The sequence below is a fragment of the Corapipo altera genome, unplaced genomic scaffold (assembly GCF_003945725.1).
Source record: "Corapipo altera isolate COAL_440 unplaced genomic scaffold, ASM394572v1 97, whole genome shotgun sequence".
NCBI lineage: Eukaryota > Metazoa > Chordata > Aves > Passeriformes > Pipridae > Corapipo > Corapipo altera.
Window position 1 is genome coordinate 315,551 of NW_020884998.1, and position 25,089 is coordinate 340,639.

Below are 25,089 nucleotides of genomic sequence, written 5' to 3' on the forward strand. Positions count from 1 at the left end.
TCAAGTAATTAGTATAAAAGGTTCATCAGGATGCAGCAAACACATCATAATTCTTAGGGATAAAAAAAAAGAAATTAGAAAAGCCTGTCTCCACTATTACTGCTACATGGCCAAGAGCGGGGAGTCAAAGTGTCTGTTTCTTACCTGGAGGCTGAGATAGTTGTAACGTGTGATCTTTATGGCATCTGCCAGCTGATGAAATAATAACCCCGAGCTGCTCCTGCACCCTACCATGATCTCATGGGTTTAGCCACCACAAAAGCTCATGTTTTGACTCATGTGGAAGAGGGTTAGTGCCAGTCTCCATCCTCCACACTGACCTCAAAGCAAAGGGAAAACAGAAAGGTCTGGATGCATCATTCATTGAAGACTGCCAGGGTTTCCTTTCACTTGAGACTGCAATGCTCAGAGTTAACAAGTTTTATTGCTATCACGTCAACATGGGAATCCTTTGGTCTGTGAATTTATTCATCCTCCCAGCATTTACCCTGCTGGATTTATGTCCTTCAACCAAGCCAGTCTTCTGAGTATTTCACAATGCTTCAATTATTACTGTCTCTTAGCACCAAAGCGAGCACACAGTGAGGGAGCCTGCTTAGGTAACCACAGGAAAGACTCGGGAGAGGCAGGAGAGCCAAGTTTGGTGAGCAGTGCTGAGTGGCATTACCTCCTGGAGGGGTTCCTCTGCCTTCCCAAACTGTAGTAATCACATCTTCCCCTCTGGCAGAGAGAAGGAGTCATCAGTGTTACCTACTCCAGCTGCTATTTGTGAACCTAATACAAGCAGAGAAAGGCACCAGAGTTTGGATCTTTAAAGGTAATTAGGTGATATTTCCAATGCACTAAGAGCCCTAAATGTCATCTTCAAGAGTAACTTAGGTCTGTGAAGCAAAGTCTCAATGACAAGAAAGGGGATTCCAGCTGGGTCACAGCCTGATGTGAATTTCAGACCTCCATAACACAAAGGCCATGCAGATAGTGAAAGGACACCCAATAAGCTGTAAAACCTGAGCCTGAGCCTCTGTTCAATGCCAGTACTATTAAACTTAGCAATCTTAATTTTATTTGTTTTCTAAGGGATTCACCCTTTACTCTTCCTCAGGAGAGGGAAAAAACCACTGATTAAGTGCTGAATGTGCAGGAGGATGCAGTCAGTGCTTCAAATAAACTGTTGCTAGTTATCTGATGATCCACCAGATCCAGTTAGTTTCAAAACACAAAGGCAGAGTGGTCTTTTCAAGTAGTGAGCCAACTGGTAATAACACAAAGTATTTACTTTGGAGCTACAACTATTTGGGAAGGAAATGTGATTTAACTTTGTATATCCTTTAAATATCTTTAAATATCCCTGTTGCCTCCAAAGACCCCTTGGAGAACATGTCTTTATGTCTCTGGATCAAAGGAAAAATAGGGTGCATGAAAATTATTGCAAGCACTCAGGCAATAATATTATTCAATAGAACATGAACTCCTCTGTAACGTTAGAAAAGTTCTGCAACATAAAGCGTGACTCTTAAGAAAATGGTTGTAGATTAAAAAAAAAAAAATCAATACTCCTAGGAACACCAAATTATGACCAAAAACATGAGAGTTGTAGTAAAAGAATCTCAAAATTGTTTTGAGAAAGATTCTTAATGAAAATCTCAGACTGCAGAAAATTTGCTACCTCTGTGGAAGTATTTGGTCCTAATTTTCAGAGGCATGGCTTCCGCAAGAGTCACAGTTTCATGGCTCTTCTACTGTGGATCCTGTATAAGGAGTAAGAAGCAAGATGAAATGATTCCTCAAGATTCCCAAAAATGCTATGAAATGTTGGAGAACTTCCCACAGTTTGCCAGTGGAAGTCAAGACCTCCTGAAGGCCTTTTGTATGAAACACCCAATAAAACAGAGGATAGATATGCATCCTTAGCAAAAGGCCAGGCCCTAAGAGATACAGGCTGTTGCTGAAGAGGAACACCTCAACTAAGGGCTTGCCAAAGGGTGTGGGATGGAGCCATACATGGGGACAATACACAGAGTGCAGGACTGCAGTGAAGTACGAGAACCAGGCGATAGGATATGGCTATGGTTTTGTATAAAGCACAGGTCCTTTTTAAAGCAGCCTGTTACTTTAAACACATGCTTGAAGACCTTGAATAAAGGTCACTTGGGGCAATGATGCAGACCCTGGTAATAGCAGTGACTTGAGGAAGAGGTACCATATGCCTTGGAAAGGAGTAATTTCATCAGGAAGTAGATAGCAAAAATCAAACAATACCTTAAAATCTGAAACTGCCAGAATATATTTTATTTCCCTGGGAAAGGAACTTTTCATGAATGCTTAGAAAGCTTTAGGTGTTTCCCAGCTCTACAACAACTATTTTCCATATGGCATGTGGACCAGACCAAAATAATCAGTCACATAACTCTGCTTCCGTCCTGAACAAATCCTGGCAAAGTTAATCCGGGTGTCTGCTTTCCTATATAGGCCTACCACATGCAGTTGGCTTCATTTGCAGACCCCACAGATTTCTAGGGGTCTGATAAGACTGACTCACAGCATATATCCAACTCCAAACACGTCAATAACTTGAATCAAGTGAATTTTCTCTTAACAATAGACTTATGACTACAGGCTGAAGGATACCAGTGACTGTGTGGACCAGCACATGCAAGGGTATGTCAGATCTGTGGTGGGAATTGTGAGCAACCCACTACTGGGTAAGAAGGGATGGAGATAACCTAGGAAGTCTCTGCCCATGTGGAGGTTATTTCTGCAGCTGGCAAAAAGATTCTGAGGGAATCTTCAACAAGGCAAAGATGACAGATTTCTTCTTTCCAGAAAGCATCAGTCTATCGAGAACCACCACCTGGTGAAGAAAAATTTCTGAAGCAGCTGCCAAGCAACTGATAAAAGGTCAGTATTGTTAAAATAGTCAGGGTTGCACTGGGGACACCAGTTTTACAGGCTCAGAAGGCCTACAGAGGAGTTTTTATAGAAAATATCATGTTTTGGTGCCTGGAGGGAAAGTAACTTGTATTGAGCCAAGGCAAGTATGTGGGAGTCAGGAGCTTCATTAAAATTTCCAGCTCATTGCTTTTCAGATCTCTCTTTTGGAAACTGTGGATGAAATTTCTCTAACTGACAAAAGTGTTTTGAGAACAAGCTAGTGTTTATGAAATACTTTGAAAGTAGAATGGCTGGAGTATTATTTTATTGCATTCATCTTTTCATTTCTTGGGAGTCGTTGTCCCATAACAAGACTTTAAACACTCTTAACAACTACTTCTCTATATTCAGGTAGCTGTTCAAAATAAATGGAAATATGAATTCATGCTGGTCAAGAAATATGAAAGGTTGTAGACAGATCTTCATCTAAACCATTAAATGGCCACTGTTCCAGGCAGAGTTCTTGGGGTACCCATATTCCTCTATGATTTTAATTCATAGTCCTGACTGTGTCTGCTGACAGCATTACAGCATGGGCACACAAGGCAGTAACATTGCCCTCTGAATGTTCCTGGGAACAGATTGCAGAAACAGCATGAACCAATGAAATGTCAAAGAAAAAAACAACTGAGTGATTGCTCATACAAAGTTTCCCTGGGTTCTCACGTGGGCGATTTCACTAGAGAGAAGAATGTTAGTACGGGGTGTCTGAGCTGGTCATCCACCCTCCAGGTTCAGCCTGGGCTTTCTAAGAACATAAAGGGTGTCCAGAGGATGTGGATGTGTTGGAATGAGAATGAAGTTACCAACAAAAAATCAATAATGCCTTTAGAAAGTAAAAATAAAGTGCAGAGGAAATACATTACAGACACCTACTACTGTCTGAAAGAAAGGAGCAAAACTCACTCATCTGGCTTAAAGGCCATGTAGTTCCTGCTTTTTGAACTTTTGCTACAAGACAGTGTACACCTAAATGGAAGATGTTTTATCTCTCCCACATTCATGGCTAATTAAAAATAGTTATGGTATTATGACACATCTCTATTTGGCCTTGTGTATTCTACTAGTAATTACAATTATTCTCCCATTGCAATCAGCTTCACCGTCACCAAATCAACCATTTTTTTTCTGAGCTGTCAGGATCCCAGCTGAAAACACAGGAACTATTCAATTTCCATTCTTCTCTTTCATACTGTGGTATATAAGAAACTTCTACATATTCTTCAGTTTTCATAAGACATTTTATTCTTTTAACTCAGAGAATATTTCCTCCAATAATGTATGCATTCAAGGCAAAATCCAGCTCCTTTTGGATGGCAGGATTCAAACGCAAAATAACTATTTGCTTCTTTCCCCCCCATAGTTATGGCTTTCCCTACAAAATGCTGTTAGACAAAAACCCCAAAGCTGTGACATGGAACACATGAAGATGAAGATGTCCAGAACCCATATCAACCTATAGTCTTAAGTCATGTAAGAATAAGGCATTCAGATGAATCTCATAGTAACAATAACTGGCATCACTCTGCTTTTGAGGGACTTTCTTTGAAACAGATTTTGCAGACAATTCTAAATTGCACTGGCATCAGTGCAAGCTCACAGACTTCATCAGAAACAGCCTTATTTACTATGCTTCACGGAGAAGAAAAAAGGCTCTGGTTATCCAGTTACTTGTAGGCAAAGTGTCAAACTTTTAAAATTAAGAAGCAAGACAGGTGTTCCCAAGAATTTCAGAGTGGATGAATTTGGTAAAGACAAACTATGCATAAAGGCATGTATAGTAACCTGAATTCCTATTTGGAAAGGAGTGACTAAAGCAGGGGAATAACAACGCTGCTTGGTCCCACCTGGATCTGGGCATGCACTGGGGTTAAAATAGCCAAAATGTACTAAGGTTAAATAAACATTATAGAAGATAAAACTTCACTGAAAAATGAAGTTTTGTGAAAGGGGGGAGTGATCTACATTTTTGGAACAAGATCATAGAACAGTTTAAGTTAAAACAACAGAAGGAAAATTAGGATAGCCAAGACTATTTTGACATCCTCAAATGACAATTTTTTTTGTATTTTGAAAATTGTCTAAGTATAATTTTAAAAGAGAATTAAAGGAGGTTTGAACAAATGTAAATGCCTCAACAAAATTTGGATGCTGCCAATATATTTTATCCAGTCAAAATGGTTTTATTTTGTTGGTTTATTTTACCAAGAAAAAGGGAAGTTAATTGCTTTTATTTATGCTTTCAGCATTTAAAAATAAGCAATTTGCAGTGTGTTCTAGAGTCACCAGTCAATGTCACATCTTGTGACTTGACATGACTAACCCACGTAAGGCTTAGTGTTTTCTGACTGGCTGCTGCTGCAGTGACAGTGCTCACTAGTTCCCACTGCAAACTCCCTGAACTCCCAAGGGATACTACAACTTCCCATCCCTACATAAAGCCCTCCACTGCTGCGGCATTTCCCTCTTCAACCTTACACTCGCATGAACAGGACTGCTGAAATCTGATCATGTGCCTACGGTGACAGAATATAAGGCTTTAATTAAGCTGGTTGTAAACACTCATCATTCCTGAGAGTTCCTCCCAGTGAATCATGAGTTTATTTTCATTCGCTTGCCAGCCATGCCTGCTGCAGTGCCACTGGAGCTGCTAGCAGGGAAGAGATTCACGGGGATCGTCACCTCTCCTCTGAAAGAGATGACATTCATTACCCTCTTTGTGCCACCTTTTTTCTCTTGCTGTACCACATCTTAAAAATAAAAAAAGGAAACACAGTGCCTAGGGCTGCTGGCTGGCACTGGGCAGAGAGGGATCCTCAGTCGGGGCTTTGAATATACCACATGTGCTGCTGATCTGGCAAGGAGCTTCTCCGAAAACCAGTGCCAGTCAGTGAGGGAACTGTAGGAGGCAAAGGGGTAAAACACAGTGACTTCCCCATTGGGGTTTCCTTCTGTGAGGGCACCTGCAGAAGGTCCTTGGCACCAAGCAGCTTCCTAAAGCACTTTTTGCAGGGAGGGCCAGAGCACCTGCCAGAGCAGGCAATGACCAGAATCCTGCTGCAAGTCACAGCTGCCAGGAAAGCTCACTTTAGCAAACCACATCTACTGTACGCCATCCACAAGCTGTGACAGTCTCACCCCAAAAAGCTCAGCACCCAGCAGGCTGGGACTCTCATGCCTTCCTGCTCCTGAGCTATTTTTTCACCTGTGCTATGACTATCACTGCCTGCTTCTACCCTTTTGCCTTCTACCTGACTCTGTCCCATGGCCCTGCCAGTCGCGTTGTGAATTGACCTGCCTGGCCCCACTGCTGCCGGTTCTGATGCCTTAAGATCCTTAAGATCTTAATATCCTAGTATATAGAATTTTAATATGGTTTTTAACACAACAATAGTAGTAACTAATATCCTTTGACACCAAATTCTTGAAATATTGTTTAGTGTTCTCAAGGATTTCAATGGACAAAGATTCTAGCAAGAACATCCAATCTGTAGAAGACGTACCTCAAGAACATCATAAACACATTCCTTGATATAACCTTAGTCAAAAGGTTATATCCAAGAGGGCCTAGAAGCCTTGAAAATGGTCCAAACAGGACAGAGGCAGTTGATGAAGATGAAAGTGGGACAAGGTATTGGTTTTTTGGGACCATGAACCCCATTCTGGGAGGCATGCCTGTAGGAGGTCCTGGGAGACAGATAATTTTCAGGCCGGGTGTATTCCAATGAAGTAATAGTTAGATATTGTAATTAGAAGATACTATAAGTTTGTAAAACCTGTGTGTGGGGGGGGTGTGCATAAGCCATCTTTGTGCACCTAAGATGCCTTATTAAAGAGCTGTTTTTTACCTTTCTATACTAACACTGTCCAGATAATTATTACTTTGATTTTAGGCAACAGTTCCTTTCCAGCAGCCCACATGCTGCTTCGCTTTTAGCGCTGCTTGCGCCTGTTGCAAAGGAGCACAGTTAGGGAGGAATCACATGCCAGAGGAGCTGTCTAACTGGCTGCATTGCCTTTTCTGTACCTTTTCCTATGCCACATTTTCCCAGTGCATTATAGAGAGGCTGGAAGAGGGACAGGCATTACAGCAGAAGTGGTGGCAGCAGCCCCAGGAGAATGCACATGCTCTGCCCTGCACTGGCACAATGTCTGTGCTTCAGCTTCCCTGTCTCTAGAGTGGAACACCTGGGTCACCCTGCAGAGGCTACAACTGGACTTATTCAGTCCTTTCAGCAAGAAGGCTGTAAAGCAGAAAACAGAATCAGTACGATTCTGTAAAATATTTTGTACATTTTGAGCCTACCGATGTAGAAAACTTTTTTCACCAGCTTGCTACAAGGTGACTTTTCAGATCACTATACTATGTCAGTAAGATGTCATTACTAACATTACATTCCTTAAAAACATATCCTTAAAAACAGGATATAATGGACAAGAAATAACAGTACAAATCAAGTTTAAAAAAAACATTTTGAAATCAGCACATACTTGATTTTTTTCGTCACCAATGTACCTCCATCAATTTTACATTAGGACATGCTTCTTGCCAGACACTGCCACTGATTTTTATTTTATTCTTGTATTTTAGCAGCTGCAGAGAAAACAGCTGCTAAATTGTCCTCAGCACTGTCTACTGAGTTATAGCAATGTGCTGGATTTCAGAGAGTCTTATCAGCTCTGCACTGAGTGGTCCTTAAGCCAAAGCCCCACTTTGAAAGCAAAATATGTCAATGCAAATATTCTGCCTTAGCATCTCGAGATTTTCCAGCTAATCTCTCACGAGGTACCAGAAGCACAGTCTCAAGAACCCACGGATAAAGGCTATCAGGTTGTGATGAGTGCCTGGCAGCTTCCTTTTCATCATGCTGGAAAATAGATAAATTCTTTACTAGCTTTGTGCTTGCAGAGTACACAGGAATTGTCACATAGGTATAATTCCTATTCTTAAGAAGGAAAAAAGGGAAATCCAGCCAAGCAAACCTGCATTAGCAGTCAACTAAGAAATGTAAAGAAGATTAGACACTCCTTACAGTTTCTGTACTTTTTACAGATGTATAATCACCTGTTTGGATGAAATTTTCTTCAGTACTATAAGCTGTTTCCCTTGCTACAATTTACACATCCGCATCTCCCACTTGACTTGTCATTACCAATAAACCTTAAGAGACTACGTCTAATGTTATTTTGCATGCTGGCCAAGAAACCAAAACACTTCTGCCTCCTAGCATCACTCTGCAATTCTTTTCTCACAGAAAGGGCTGCATTTTCCAAGGCCTGGGATGAGATGCCGAAGCACTGATGTCATCTGCCTGAACTGCCAGGCCCTTCTTTTCCTGTTTCTCTTTGCTTAACAAACTCCTGAACCACTCCAGCTCCACCATGTGACTCACAGTTTGTTCCATAAATAATTGGAAGTAGGAAGGAGCCAAGAGCAATAAAAACAGAACCTGAAAGTGTTGGAATGAGATCGGTTACCTTGGTGTTGTTTTGTTGTTTTTTTTTTTCTTTTCCATAAGGGAATCTGCTCTTTACAAAGGAAAAAAGAAAAGTCATCTGCTTTATTTAGCAGGAGTTAGCAATGCATGCTCTGCTCTCTGCAAAGGGCCAAGCTGATGTCACCAGCTTCATATACTCCTCAAAGCCTTTTACTGAAGTTGGGATGAGAGACTTTTCAGCTGCTTTGACCGAATGCAAGCCAGGGGAATAAAGTTCCTCTGATGGCTTCATTGTTGTAGGTATTCTTTAGGCACCAAATACCTCACTTGGAATAGTGTAATCCTACAACATTAATACTTAGGAAATATTAATTATATCAACCTTCAAACAATCCTCAATCCTGTGAAGTAGAAACTTTGTCTATCTTATCTCTATTTTAAACAGAAGACAACAAGACAAGGGAAAGAATAGAGACTTATGACAACAAGTCTGCACTAAAAACATGAATAGAATAAAAGGGTTGCATTTTCTTGTCTGTCATAGGATGCATATTCAACTGAAAAGATTAGGTGGATTATATGAACTACATATAAAACTGTTACCTGAGCACCAGAGGCAAGAAGAGGTATCATGGAGTTTTGACATACTATAAAAAGCATGAGAATAATATTGCAAGAAAGCAAACAAGCAAGGAAATAAATGGAATTCAGGGCCAAATTTTTCACCAACAATTTAACAAGTTGCACTCCAAAAAAAGAATCAGTTAGTCCTGTGCAAAAGATTTAGCTTGCCTGTTTTCCAGTCTAAATGACCGATCTACCTACACAGCAGATATGAGCAGAGATGTGAAGTTACTACATACTTGGGGCAAGCTGGGAGCTCTGAATTGTCTCATGCCACAAACAACCTCCAACACATTTACAATGAAGGTTTTATTGATGATGTTACATGCAGACCCCAAATGAACCAGTACTGGTTTCTTGGGACACTGCAGATTCATCTGGTCACTGCCTCTTCTGGACAATTCATATCTGAATGTATCACACAACCTCTTCTCAATGTCTGTTCTCTTACCAGTTTCTGTGTTGCCAAACTGGATTAGTTGACCCATGGCCCGTGGCACATTTATGATATGTGCAACCTTGAAAACAGTTTCAAGACTGGCAGGCCTGTATTTGTACATCAGAATTGTCACTGTGGGAGTATGCTGTGCAAAGCAGCTGTGCTTGTGGAGGGCTGTGCCTGAGGAGCAAATTTCCTTTTGAATACCTTCAAATCACCCCAGAGATTATTAGCTCATCCATGATTGCAGCTCTGTTGCCCATTTGCTACAGGTTCTGGAACAAAATGGGAATTGATGTCAGAGTATCTCTAGTAAATCTCTGCTAGGAAAGAGCTGGCCTTGACGTGGTCACAAGAATAAAAGTGTATCAAAATAATAACGGAGCAAGAAAAAAAAAAGAAAAAAAATTCTCTACAATTTGGATTCATTTACCACAGAGGGCTATTTTTCAGTAATTTTGCCACTATATTTTAAGGCATTTCTTTCCCTTCCACCCCCCCATAGTTCAAAGGATCTGTCATACAGGTCTCTAGTGCCTCAGTTCTCATGGCTTGATCATTACTCACAAGTTAGACCAGCTCCATTCTCTACAGAAAGGCACTACACTTTTCATCTTCTAAGTTTTTCTGCCAAACTGTGGCACTGACACGCTCTGGGTGTGATTCAACCAATTTTCTTATCCACTTCAATGAACCTTGACTTTGTGCTAAGAGGATAATTTCTTCCCACAGGTTCAAGGAACATCAAATGAAATTGGACTGTCACTAACTGGACCCCATTTTTATGACTTTTAAGGGATTTTAAGTTTCCAATGTACTGGATCTTCCTTATTTTCATTTCTTTCAGCCTGTGTCAACCTACCCTTTTAGCTCTGTTTTTCTTCCACATCACAAAATAATCTGCCTTGGCCTCATATATGGTTGGAAATTCACCAGCATGGCTCAATCTGCAGGGGAAAAAGCCACCCCAAACTTCCTTTGTGTAGAAATCTTCAGGTGTACAGAAGAGCTGTTCTCATGAAGATGCCACTGCCTGGGCCCTCTAGCCATTCTGCTTGCTGAAAACCTGGCAGAGAAATATCAGGTATAGTAGAAATAGCAGGTAGAAATATCTGTTGAAATATCCGTGAATTCTTCACATTCTGAAGAAACTCGTTGCAGTACACACTGTTCTCCTGTACAACTGCATCCACAACCTTGGAAGAGCAGATTCTCTGCTCCTGCAGAGCTGAAAAGTTTTGTGAGTTTCCCTTCTGCAAAAATCTTTATCGGATGCAGGTCCTGGATCTGGCTTCATTGGGATGACTGAGTTGGACCAGGGCCAAAAAAAGCTTGTCCTTGCTGCTTTTCCTGCCCTGGAGCAGGTACGTGCTGTCCTCAAAACGCACCAGGCCCACCTCTAGAAGTATTAGAATGTTTTCCCTAATGCATTCAAAAACATTTAAGCCAGGAAATGTTGCAAGCCTTAGCAAAGAGAATTTAAAATTAGGAGGAGAAACTCCAGATAAGGAAGGAAGAGATCTGATGGATGCGTGTTTTGCTGTCATCACAGTATGATCTCTAAGACAATTTTTCATCTCAGCCTTGGCCATATTGATCAACATAACTGGTCTACTCTGGCCTCCAATTGGGAGGTCTGGAGACACATCATCTATAACGCTGCTGATGCCTTTAAGAACGCACACAGGATCACTCTCGAGGAGAAAAGACAACGCAGAAAGAATCATGCTTTGCAGAATATACCACCTAAGGAGATTTTCTGCTGTGCCTTTTGCAACCAGTTGTGCCTATCTCGTATTGGCCTTTTTAGCCACGAGCGCGCTTGTAACAAATGTGGGTAGAGCTCTTCCCAAATCTTCATTCGCAAAGCCTACCCATGATGAATGGCAGGAAGACAGAACTAGTAGGCACCTAGCAGGACATTCAGTCTAGCCCACATGCCCACACCATCCTTTCCCATTCCAGTGAGATACATCTTAAAAGCAGTCAAAAATCCCACTTGTGGAGCTACTGTTTGAATCCCTAAAACCCATTTGCTAATTTCAAGCTTAAATTTATTCCTGGTCATTTGTATTCTAAGGCACCCATAGCTCCTTTTCTCCTCTCTGGTATTTACCCGCCTGATGTACTTCCAGACAGCAAACATATCCCATTTCTGCTTTTGTTTTGCAAGCTTAAACAAATAATTCCCTTCAATTTCCTACTGGAAACCAGAATCCCTGTTCTCACTGCTCTTTTCTGCATCTGCCAGATTCAATTCACCTTCCTGCAAAGACAGTGATCAGAACTATATATAGTATTGGAATTAAAATTAACTACCTCAAAAAGGAGAAAAAGGATCACTTTTGAGGATCAGCTTAAAACTCGTAAAGAAAACTCCAACAAGATTTATACCATACATTACAACTAAACTCTTTCATTTCTTATGTCTATGGAAAAAGACTAATAGAACAGCACTGTGTGGCTCTTCTGTCAAAGTTATATCTTGCATAACTGTGTTATAATTTGATCCCAATCTCAAAAAGAGGTGGATAGAAAATAAATTGTAAGGTTTGTGGGATTTCTATTGTGTCATGATAACACAGCTTCTATCCCTGAACCTGGAATTAAGGATTTGAGGCAAAGGCTGAGATCTCAAGTGAAAGCCTATGCAGTGATTTCAGCAGGCAGAAAGCTAGCTCCAGAGGAGTGATTTTCTTATTTCAGAACCAATAGACCTTTGCAAGTCCACAGAATTTCCCTTCTTTAGGCAGGAGCAGAGTATGATGTGTGGCCTGCCAAGCAAATGTACATCCTTGCAGCCCCGGCGTTTGCCGCCTATCAGGATGCATCCTACATAAGCCCTGATGCAGTCCCTTCAACTAGTCAAAACTACTTTCTGTAGTCTTCTGACCACAGAGTGTTTCCATGGAGCAGAGTTTGTGCAATGCTTCCCTAGGAGTATCCTCGGACATGACACAAGCTTTTAAAGACAGTTTGTGAAAGACCATGGACGTATTTTCTCAGTCCGAGTATAGAAATGCCCTCAGAATGAAAAGCAAAATGGTTGTACTTTGGCAATCATTTCAGTGACTTTGTTTCTGCAGTCTCAGGAAGGCTTACTGGGTAGCACAGGTAGCAAAATGCAACAACAGCAAATACTATCAATTTGCCACATTAGGAGTCCTTCCAGGAAAAAAAAGGTTATCACCTCCTGGTGACATTCTGTTTTGCATGGCTGTATTCTCCAAGCTGGAAGAGGGGAAAGCCAAGAGATTCACACTGTCATCTGATTTCTGTCCTTCAGACCTTAAAAATTGATTTTATGAACAAAGAAAAGAAATACATGCAGGCATTGAAGTCGTAGTGTCAGCAACATCCTCAGAGCGCTGGCCAGACCTTCTCTGTAGGCTGCTTTTTGAAGTAATCAAAAATAGAGGGATTTCTTCCCTATGTATAACAGAAATAATGCTCAGAACAGAAAAATGCCTCATGTCTAACTCAAGCAATTGCTCCACCTCAGCACCTTCTGTCCTGCAGTCCTTAAGAATAGTTATTGTCCTTATTGGGCCAGGTTGATTCCAATTACACATCATTTGTAGATTAGATTTATGCAGACATATTTGTGCTCTGCTCACATACTCCAGAGAGGAACAACATTCATGGGTTTTAACTTTTCTAATTTTCAGCCTTTCTATGGCCTGTAGTGCATGCTTAGTTGGGTTCATATGACAATGGGAACAAGAAATGTTTGTTTCTAGGTCTTTTCATTTGGAACTATCTGAAATATACATATTGTTTGTAGCATAAAAGATTTTTTCAGAGTATCACATGGACATCAATGAAACACACTTTTGCCAATCTTTGGTTGTAGTCATGGAGAAGTCACAATGCCAAAGAGGTTCAGTGGGTCAGGAAAGCCTTGACTCTCAAGCCTGCTCTATTTTCTTGCAGGAGATTCTATCTGTGCACATACTTATTCATGGGAGAGAACCATAACAGAATCAGAAATCTAGCTGAGATTTAAATTTTCTTATTAACATTTCCTTAACCTAAGACTCGACATACTGGAAATTGCCATAGGGAAATACATTACAGTAAAGTTTTTGTGAGGGTGTGAAAGCCAACTTAAAAGGCTGAGCCCTTCCCCCAAGAAGTTCATATCAGGCTAGTACTAGGAGAGGATCCAGGACATCTAACCATAATGTCTCAAGAATAGGCATTCGTGTCTCCTTTATCCATCACAAGGACTTACCAGTTCATCTGCCTTAGAGTATAAAATAAATTCACGCATGCCCAGAATGTTACCTACGCTAATAAACTGTGAGAGAGTTCCCTGGCATGAATGCAGGCTGCTCCAACTTATCCCAAGCAACTTCTGGATCTGTTTTGGTAGCAGGAGTGTGCCAGGAACCACACCCAAGTAGCAGTTTGCTTTCAGCCACCTACTGCAGGCAAACCCAGCTCACCAGCACAGACAAGGACTGTTCCACACCAGGTGGCCTCAATGGCTGGGAACATTCCCAGGCACGTTTGGTATAGTGATACAAAGTCAAATCAAATCATCACGGATAAGCTGTTCAACATACGGTTTTAATAGTGTGTAGGTTTGCAAGTGTCTGGCATTTTCTGGGCTCACTACACTAATCACGTGCTCCAGTTAAATACACTGATATGATTTCACAGTTAACAGTGGACTTGCTGAACTCCACCAAGGCTGTGATGAACTGACTCCTTTGGAATGACAAAGCTTAAAAAAGACTTTCTAAGGTCGAGTTTGGCCATGACCTAAGTTGCAATCACCAAACCTTTTCTACATGTGACAATCTCATTATAATTTTCTGCTGTGTCATTGCAACTACCTTCCACAGCCAGGCACCATCTAACACAATTCTAAGAAAGCAACTGCTCTCCTATTATGCAAACGAATTTGGAAACAGAGATGTGATCAACTGGAGTTTGACAAACTCCAAACTCTATTTTTAACTCCAATCACAAGATCTAGGGTGTCCTGTTAAATTACTGAAATAAACGTAATACCTTCTTTCCTTCAAAATCAGCATGCAGTCATTCCAGTTGGAAAAGGACTTCTAGAGGTCTCCAGTCCAACCTCCTGCTCAAAGCAGATCTAGTTAAAGCAAGATTCTCAGGGGCTTGTGCAGCTCTGTTTTGAAGATCCCCAAGGGTGGTGAGTTTACAGCTTCTCTAAGAACACATTCCAGTGTTTGACCATCTTCACAGTAGAAAAATGTCCTTATATAAAGTCAGAATTTCCCATGTTACAGCATGGTAACAACCCAGAAACCTGCTGAGGGCAACTGGAAATCCCTAAGGGCAACCAATGACCCTTTGGGGGGGCAACTGTGGGTAACTGGGAACTCCTTGAGTTCCCTAGGAGTTCCTAGGGGCAACTGGAAGTAACTGTGAACCCCTGAGGGCAGCCCAGAACTACGCTGAGACAACCAGGGATAACTGGGAACCCTGAAGGGCAACCCAGAACCCGAAACATGTGTCGAGTCAGTCACGTGCACTGAAATTGTAAGAGTCAACAAATATTTTATTCTACTCTGTATGTGCAAATGGGCCAAATTCAGATTGCACTGTGACCTTAATTTGTAGTATTCTCAGATCCCAAAGGCAAGGTTTTAGCAATATTTTTTCAACACAAAATTTAACAGGTATTTGTAAAATATTGCAGAAAGCAAGATTGAATATGCAAAGTTTGACAGCTAAAAGCCTACCTCTTACTCCATCTCCCAAGTTAGAGACAGATGAGCAAGGCCCAAACAGGTATTTCCCTCCTTGCACTTTTATGTATCTACATGATGGCAGCTATGTAGATGAACACCAATAAACACTAATCAAAACATGCAGTATTCTTCACCAGAGGAGTTTTATGAGACATGATTTGGCCTTTAAAGTAATTGGTCTGATCCTTTCATAATAAGGACAGCTGAGCTCAGTTAGATTCCCTATGATTGATGATCATTCCGATTGCTTCCATTGCTGCACAGTGAAGTCTGGGGAAAAAAATCCACTACTACATTCATTAGGAGAACTTCCATAACATATAATAAAAGATAAACCCATCAGACCCATGTGTCACAAAAGCTATCCCCCACGCTGAAGTGCTTTGCTGGGTCAGGGCAGGAGATGATGACACCATTCACTGAGCATTTAGGGCAGTATAGGCACATCACCTCGCCTGATTAAGCCTGAAGAGACGCACTGAGGATTAATTACAGGACCTTTTTTCCTAACAAAGGTTCAAACCCTTGTAACAGAAGATACACCGTGCCTGACTACTACTGAATTCAGTTTTGTACAGGCTGCCAATGAATTTATTGTTTGGTCTCCATGTTTTGCAGTAACTCATGCTCTGACACATTTGTTGGAGGAATTCTCACGTACACGGAAATACACGCACAGGGTAAACAGGCACAGTATTAAAAAGGGAGATCAAATTATGATTCCATTAACCTTGAGAGCATCTTTTAAAAGGAGATGAAAACCAAAACAACAAGAAACTGTCAAGAAACAAGCAAGAGACCTGCAAAGTTCTTCATCCAATCCTAAGGAAAGCTCTCTGGTGACAGTAGACAACCCAGAGTGTGTTTAAACAACTCGGACATTAAATCCTGTGGAGAAACAGTGGGTTCTATTTGCTACTTGTAGCATTAATAAACAGTCTCTTTCCCATTGCTTACAACTTCATCCTGACTCTGTTTTAGGGCATGGAATTTTACAGGAGCCAGGAGTGTTGTTCAGGCCTCAGAAGTTATTCAAAGGACTGAGATATTTTGCTCTGGAGCTTGGAGGGACAGGAGAGAGTAACAGGGACCATAACCAAGGCCAAGCCTGGATATCTCTGGACTCAGCATGCCCATGGTTCACATCTGGAGTATCTGTTCACCCCCACAGCAAGATTGGAGAAGTAGTAATGGTTAGAAACATGCAAGATTGGGTATTAAACACTATGACTTTTATCCCTCCATTAGAAAATGACTTTGTTTATGACTCAATTACCAAGATATTTTTGGAAGCTTGTATTCTGGTGATCTCAAAGCATTCTTTTCCTCTTATGAAAACATTAGTATTTCTTTGGAGTGTGGTATATAAATTGAGTATAAATTCTGGTTGAGGGCTAAGGCTAACTACAAAGCGTGGAAATGACATTTTGCAAGAGATGGACCTTCTTAATTTCTCAGTCATTGCTATGAATACCTAAGGTACTTATTTTTTAAACAACATAATCTAAATACATGTTAAAAGGCTAAAATGTACATTGCAAAGTACTGATCCTTACAATACAAGATTTAGGAAAGATCAGTGAAAGAAACTGGCTTTAAACAAAAAAATAAACAATGCCTCTTATTTTGTTTCAGGTAGCTGGAGAGAGAGGCCAAATCACAGTTCAAAACCAGAAAAACACAAGTCCAGCTTTTCTTGTTTTGCTAACAAAATAAACATATATTCATCCTTTTAAGTGAACTCTTGATAGTACTGATTACTTGAAGAGTTTACCTGTAAACACAACATCTCTTTGACTTTGCACATTATTACAGTTTCTCTGAGTGCCAGTCATAGTAGCAGTACGTGCCAAATACTGTCCTTTTCCTCATAAATGGCAGCCTTCCAAAAACTTTAGCTATATATAACTACTGGAGTGTTTGAGGAATTCAGGGAATGAAAAATCTCCAGCAGACTAATTTGCTCAGGTTTGTACTAGGAGCTTAAGACCTACCTCTATCTTTCCTAATTAATAGCAATTCAGGAATATCTTTTTTTTTTTTTTTGCTTGCCTCTGTACATTACATCTACAATCCACCCAGATCATGGCTCCTGCATGTCTCCTTTGTTGGCAATGGTCATGTGAATCTCTATCAACTCCCATACCCTTCACAACTATTCAATTCCACTACTTCACCACCCCTTCTTTGGTGCCAGGACACTTGCTGATTAGAAACTCATGTTTGAACAAACCTCAGGTGGTATGACTTTGCTCTTAGGGAACATTTATTTGGGATGTGGTTATGTAATGCAGCTATAAACATCACAAGGTGGACTGGTCAGATCCATGTTTTAAATCAGGATACTTTTAACACAAGTCCCCTGATCTGATTCATCATTATAACTACTGAAGAACGAAACAAAATTGAGACTGATGGTGCTGAAGGTGGCATTATCATCAAGAGTATCTGTAGATGTCTTAAACTCTCTTCCTATGCCCACAAGCCTCTACTAAGCTGCTTCAGGACAAAACTGATGTCTTTACCTTGCCTGCTGATAGTTATTGACATTTGTGTAGGCCATGAATTAAACCTAATAGCAGCTTCCCAAGCAGGAACCAGGAGGAGCATTCAAGGAGTTCATCCTTTGCCAGTGATACTGGGTTCAGATGAAAACCTGATGATCTGCCAGAGGGCTCTGCCTTCTCCTATACTCAGCATGGGCTAGCTGGGAGCCATTCCTCTAACCAGAGGTGGCCATGAGCTGAACAAACTTTTGTGTTTGCCAAAGACATCAAGCAGCAGTAGGTAACAAACTGTTCTGCAGAGGAAAATCTTCCGTTAGTAGTTGAAAACTGGATCATTTTTAAACCATTCTCTTATTGCAGTTTTTCATACCATCACTGGACATTTGAAATTCTATCTGGATATCCTTGTATACACAAGAACAATATTTACCTTTATTTTAACTCTGTACTTCATGATATACAGAATTCATCTCAATCCCAGTGTGAATTTTGGGCCTCACACTTCTCTGTTAAAACTACAGACATCAGCAGGTGTTAAGTTCAAAACCATCTAGCAGAATGTTACAGTTCTGAAATCCGTCTTCCTTTTTTTCTCAGTCATAGTTCCCATTCAATAAGCAGAGTAAGTACACATATCCCTGGTATTCGTTCCCTGCAATACATTCTATTTTCTTTTTTCTTCAGAGGTGGAATAGGAAAATCAGCTTCTTAAACAGCTAGGCAAAGCCAGCAGTTTGAACAACTATCACTATGAGATGCAAGGTCAGAGGCTTTTACCTGCAGGAACAGTGAGTACACCATCCCTACCAGAGCTTTATAAACCAGGCTAAAATCTTTCTTCCTTATTCTCTCTTAACACCGTCAAGCATGGGCAAACACAAAGGATCCAGCATGTGATTAAGAAGTACCATGTAAAAAGCTTCCTACATTTGGGGTTTTTTAAAATGACTGAATGCATTACAGAGTTCTCATGCATTTGGGTACTTGTGCAGCAGCCCACCGTGAGGATTTTGCTGGCTGTCACCCATACTCTCACAGAGACATGCAGCAACTTGGGCTGAACATAAAAAGGAATGCATAGGAAAAAGTTACAAGGTTGTAAAATGTTAACGGTCATTTGCTTCTGTTTTTCAGTATATAACAACCTAAATAAACTCATCTTGTTAATACAATGAGAGTAATGAATAACCCAGGCTGTTCTAGTTTTGTGTTATTTTTCTACTAAATCTCCAGTACATTATATTTTTGTGCACATGTACTTGGCTACAAAATTTTCTGCTGTGATTCTGATCAGCTAAAAAGCATTACAGCCACTACTGGCATCAGCAGAGAAGGAAAGGAGGTAGATCATACCGTTTAACAATGATGCTAAGCAAGTTAATAACTAGAATTTGCTATCATCAGTTTCTTTCCAGAACACTTTATTGAAGGCACATTAGAAGTCTGTCTTTTCTAAAAGATTTTCCCTCGTAAGCCTCACATTCATGCAGCATGCAAACCATATCTGTAGTTTGGAGCCTTTCAATAAATAAGTTGCACACAAGTAAAATTTAACAACCTGGAGAAATCAACAGATAAACCCAGCTTCTAAAGAGGCAAAAAGAACTTTTCCTGCTACAAGGATGTCACACACAAAACTACTTGAACAGAACATCTGTTGTCTATAATCTGATAGTAGTCTAGGTTTTGAACAGCTCAAAGAGATCCTAAAACATGGGCAGATGTGTGGTTAAAGGCAGTGCATAGGATGGGGACTATCCTGCCTTCTTCCCTCTGATGGAAGAATAAAACCTCACTGCTGCCAGAGTGCTGTCTCACTGTAGCACACATTTGGACAGCCTAAGACATTATGGCTTGTTTTATAGAGTACCAGCCTTGTATCAGTCAACCTGAGCCTTTGTCCTTGTGAAATCATGCCAGAAAGCTGCTCGGGCCAGGGACAGATGTCCTTTGTTCCAGAACAGATGCGGCCTTGCTTTGTGCCCTTTCTTTCATGGCCTCCTGGCTGGGGCTGCGGTGGCACCCTGTCCCCTAAATTGCCGTGTCTGACATCTGCCACGGCAGCACAGGGGACATCCCTACTTGGATGCAGAGCAGCTGCATGAGCCATAAGGGCACTGCTGCTGTGCAACTGCCAGGATCTGCTTGCTGCTGTGGCTGCCACGGCATGGAGCACATGTGTGTTTGTGCGTGCGTGTGCTCATCTCCCTGACTGCCTTTCAGGACTGCAGGAGGTGATAGGCCTGTGGCTGAAAGCTGTGACTCCAGCTCTGAGGATGCAAAGCAGCAGGATGTGAGGAAGCACTGGAGTTGCTACAGCTGAGTCAGCAAGCCCCAGCCGCTCCCGTGCCTGTTTGTCCTCCAGCGAGCTGCTGTCTGTGCAGCGAGGTTCCCATTATACCTCACTTACTTGGTAAACTAGGAAAGTGTGTAGAATGGTCTCAGCTGTCCCAGAGTAGATCAAAGTATCTGAATTTACATCCCAAGGCTGGCTGTGTCTACTCTGAACTTTGCAAACAGAACATCCTGCTCACAAGGCAGGACAGTGAAGACAGACTGAGAGAATCAGGGTTGTTTAGCCTGGAGAAAAGGCAGCTCCAGGGAGACCTCAGAGCAGCCTTGCATTACCTAAAGGGGACCTGCAAGAGAGCTGGAGAGGGACTTTTTACAAGGTCATGTAGTGATAGGACAAGGAGGAATGGCTTTACACTGAAAGAGGATAGGTTTAGATTAGATATTAGGAAGAAATTCTTTAAGGGTGGTGAGGCACTGGAACAGGTTATCCAGAGAAGTTGTGGATGCCCCATTCCTGGAAGTGTTCAAGGCCAAGTTGGATGGAGCTTTGAGCAACCTGGTCTAGTGGAAGCTGTCCCTGCCCATGGTGGGGGTGTTGGAACTAGATGATCTTTAAGGTCCCTTCCAAGCCAAACCATTCTATGATTCTATGCTTTCATCTTTCAGAAGATTTCCATGACATTCCTACAGATCTCACTGATGAAGGCCAGGACAACGACATTTAATTCTGCTTCCCCATAGAGTTCTGCTTCTTTACTATCATTCAGAATGAAACTCTGTCCACAACTCTTGAAAAACCCCTATCCAACAGCCAGCATGGAATCACTCTGGCTGGGTATAACCTGACCTTATGCCTATTGCAGGTTGCTGAATCACCAAATATTCTGTCTTTGTAGACTGTCTCCCTACTTTTTCATTTATGCCAACAATAAGTAGTATAGCAACTGGAAAATAAGCCACTTGAAGGAACTTAACATTATTTTTTTTCTTTTTGCTAAACTAATTTTTAGCCAGATCAATTCTTTGAACCATTCCACTTCCTGACAACAGAACTAGCTGGGGTGGGAAAAAGCATGGACTGACAGCCAGCTGGATTTGGACTGGCTTCAGCCATGATGAAACAGCATCCTCCTTCAAAAAGGGAGGCCTCAACAAAGGCATGACTCATGCAGTGACCTATAAGGTTTAAAAAAGATGTAGTGAGTGATAACAGAAAAGTCTGAAGTAGAAAAAAGTGCATGAAGTAAGGTGGTGTACTTCCTGAGTGACTGACACCTTGGTGGAGCATGTAATGCCTCTCCTTTTCTTACACATCACTGTTTGGTTGCCTTGTGGCTGAGGATTAAGCTATCTAATTTTTAATCACTGCCTAGTATGGAAAGCACTTGCTACACACACCTTCTGGATGGTAAAAGTATGAAGGTCACATCTATGAAGCTCAAATAGAGAAATATCTTAAGACTCTCAGAGGAAGAAAAGCTCCCTGTGAAACCTAAACCAGCTACAGCTACTCATGGAACTGGAGAGGAGAAGATCTGAGTCTGCTTTGAAATGGTGGGGAGAAAATATCACTATTTTCATAGAGAAAGTATCTTAGTAATTGCAGGAGTACCCCACAATTGTAAACTGTGGAGTGATTTAAAACTGTAGAGAAAAAAATAATCAAAGGGATGTTCCCTGATGTCTCATGTTCTCTTCCTGAGGCACATATGGTAGTCATGGCTTTTGATGTTTGCTGTCACAACTTTAATTTGTAGGGAAGTTTTCTGTAATCTGTGATACGTAAGGGCAAGTGAAGACAATGTTCTCTGGGCCCCAGGGTATCTGAAATAACTTTTGTCTCAGAAAAAAGAATCATTAGGCTGAAGAGCACAGGCTTACTCAGAGGCCTCACTTTACAGGGCAAACTCCTTGGATCTTCTTACCTGAAACAGTGAAAACAGCCATTTCAAAAATAGTATCCCACCATTTTCTGTAACAATTTTTTGTCGCCAAATTCAGAAATAGTTTTAACACCAGCACAGTCACTGTACAAAACTGCTTCTTTCTTCTGTCAGTTGAAGAGGAATGTGTATCACATCATCAGCCTGGAGATTAGGGCCAGCAGATGAATGTTGAGGGTTAGTCTCCAGTGAAACACTAAGTATCTTTCTCTTCCTCAGGCACTGACGGAGGCTTCAAATCCCTCCCTCAAGACTAGCCATTGCTCAAAGATTATCTTTAATATACCTCTTTCAAACAGACTAATCTCGCCCATTGTCTAGACTGCACAATACAGGCTTCAAACAAGAAGTGCAAATAGGGACATTTCTGTGTTCTCTCCTCATCCCTCTTACATGAACAGCCAAGAGTCTTAGATCTTGGATTTGATTTGAACACTGCAATATAATTGCAATCCAAATTGCAATATTATGACAGGAGAAAGATTCCTTAGGTATATTCATAGACTCCACAGGCATTTCCTCAGAGATACTCTTTGAAACTCAGGGCAAAGAGCTTCCTCCACAGACAAAGGGTTTTCTGTCTTTTCTAGATGACTTATTGCAGCTGACTTGTTGCAGAGGCCTTTCCTTGGCTTGCTACTTGGACTCCAGTTCTCAGATACAACTTTGTTCTTTGAGAAACCCTCAGAAAGCTTTTGGTGCTGTTAGTATTGACCCACCATGGGAAAACCTGCCAGTGCCAGGGTAAAGGAGGCAATGTTTATAATTTGCAACAATCTGGTGGCTCTCAGCCAACATGAAGTGAGGTCCAAAGGTCATGTATGCCCTGCTCTGCTGACTATTCTGACTGAATACTAAAGATCCGCAAAAGACAGCGATTGCTACAGACTTGTGTTGCAGGTTCATTTTTGGTGTTTCAAGGATTGTATTTTAGAAAGTATTTTTCTGGCCACAGTTTCCATCTGTTTTTCCTGGAGTTGGTGGATGGTCAATTAGCTAGAGTTTGGGGAAATCAGCAGTTTTTTGTTTGCAATCATTCATGCAGATATTTCTCTGCCTCCTGTCTGAGCTGATCTGCAAAGACAAACAACTAAAATAAACATAGCTGTAATGCTGCCTGGTTCAGAGTCAACTGAATATTCAGCTCTGGAAGTACTGCATGATTTTTAGGCAACAGCATAAATCACTCCCAATTTATTTCATGTTTGAAAGAGTTCCACCACCAGATGGGCCTGCCTTGGAGCCGGGGGCTGATAGAGTTAGACTGTGCTCACGCTTCCTTCCTGGGAGCAGCAGCAGCAATTTCAGTGGAAATATTTCAGTAGAAATAATCACAGAAATATTCACACTGAACCCTGAGCCTCATGATTTAAGTCTTTTGGCTAAACTCCATTTCCTTGGTTTCTGCATTGACTGGTTGGGAGAAAACACCCTGCAAATAGTTCCTGGCTTATTCCTCTGACTGAGCTGCTCCTCACGCCATGATGTTTGTCTTCAGTCTGCCAATACGGCCCTTTTCATGGATAAACTGCAAAATCAGTGAAGGGAAGAGTCGAGCTTAAAAAAGGAGCATTGAAATTTGGGGGATAGGAGGGAAATAAGGACTTACAACCCAAAATAGTTCCCTAAACCCATTTAGGGTGGGATTCTACCAGTCACTGTGTTAGTCCAATCAAATAAGGAGCCTGGAAAGGAGAAGCAGAATGTAGGCAGAGATGGAGCAAGTCTGGCTGCCATGCACAACAGCTTGTGAAACCCTGACCTGACTCAACAGGGACCAGAGCTCCATAAGACAGCTCTGATGCTGCTGAAGCACTCGTCTGATCCTCCCACACCACAGGACAGCCTGAGAAGCACATTTAAATCCCTTTGGGCCTTCAAAAGAAGATGAAAAATCTGTAGCTTTGTGGGGTAAAAGCAGAGGGTAAGTTTCAGTGCTCTTTGTCTTTTATGATTAGATACTGATCTGAAGTCCACTGAATTAATTTGAAAGACTGTTACTTAGCACACTGTTTTGAATCAAGACTGCAGATCAAATATTTTGAAGACTTCATCAATTCTTCCCCTGGCTACAAAGCACTGAGAAAGATGGCTGGGAAAAGATACAAAAAGGAGAAAGAAACAGAGAGCAACAGAAACAGCTGTACACCATTGAAACAGAATGTTACTGCGAGATGTAGTTTATAATAATTAGTTGATCAACATGCTAGGCAAGGGATTTTTTTTCTGTTTTAAACCAGTAGATGCACAGATGGGGTCTATAATAGAACTGGCATGTGTGTGGATTTTTTTTTTAAGGCTGCATAATTTTACAACCACTACTAACACTCGCGTGTGTTGATATGATGGGAAGAGTACTCAAACTTCTGAGAATTAACATTGTCAAACTGGCTTCCTGCCCATGAGGTGACATTGAAATTGCAAGAGTCCTTGACGGGAGCAGCAGTAGTGGCTACAGCCAGATTGTGAAGACCGACAGACTGCTCCTAAGTAGTAGTAATAGCAGCAGAAGCAATATGATCATAAGTCATTCAAGAAATGTAATTTTCCCCATGTCTTCAGCCAGAGGTACAGTGACAGCTGCATTGATGAGGATCAAACAATCTATCTGCTTTTGAGGCAGAGTTAGAGATGACCTTTTCTGACTCCTCTTGCCATATAGATATGGTTGTCAAGCGCAAGAGAGCATCAGCACACACTACCCATTTAGGCCTCATTGATAATCCATGTCCAGGAGCATTCCCTGATGCTCCAACATGCACCTTTCCACCACTGAACTACCTGAACATCATCTCTGTCCAACTTCAGCTGCACTCTCCCTAAACCATCATCAGATATGATCTGGCAGTTAGAATGACCTAGTGGACCCTTCCCAGGAGGGGAAAAGAGTTCTCCTATTGCGACAAGCCTATTCTGGAGATGAACTGTCCCACACAGGCGGCCAACTGCTTGGGTTGTTTGTGGCCACAGCCATAGAGGCCACTCCACAAATGTGCCTTCTAATTGCCAGTTCATGGGTTTATTTAATTGCCCTTGCAATTAAGGCAAGTTTGAGGGGAGGTCATTACTTCTTCCTCATTCACCTGTACCAGTGAAAAGCGAAAAAAATTAATCGAATGACACCATCAGTAATAAAAGGCCTCAGAAAAAGAAAGGTACCTCAAGAAATGTGTATTCTGCTTC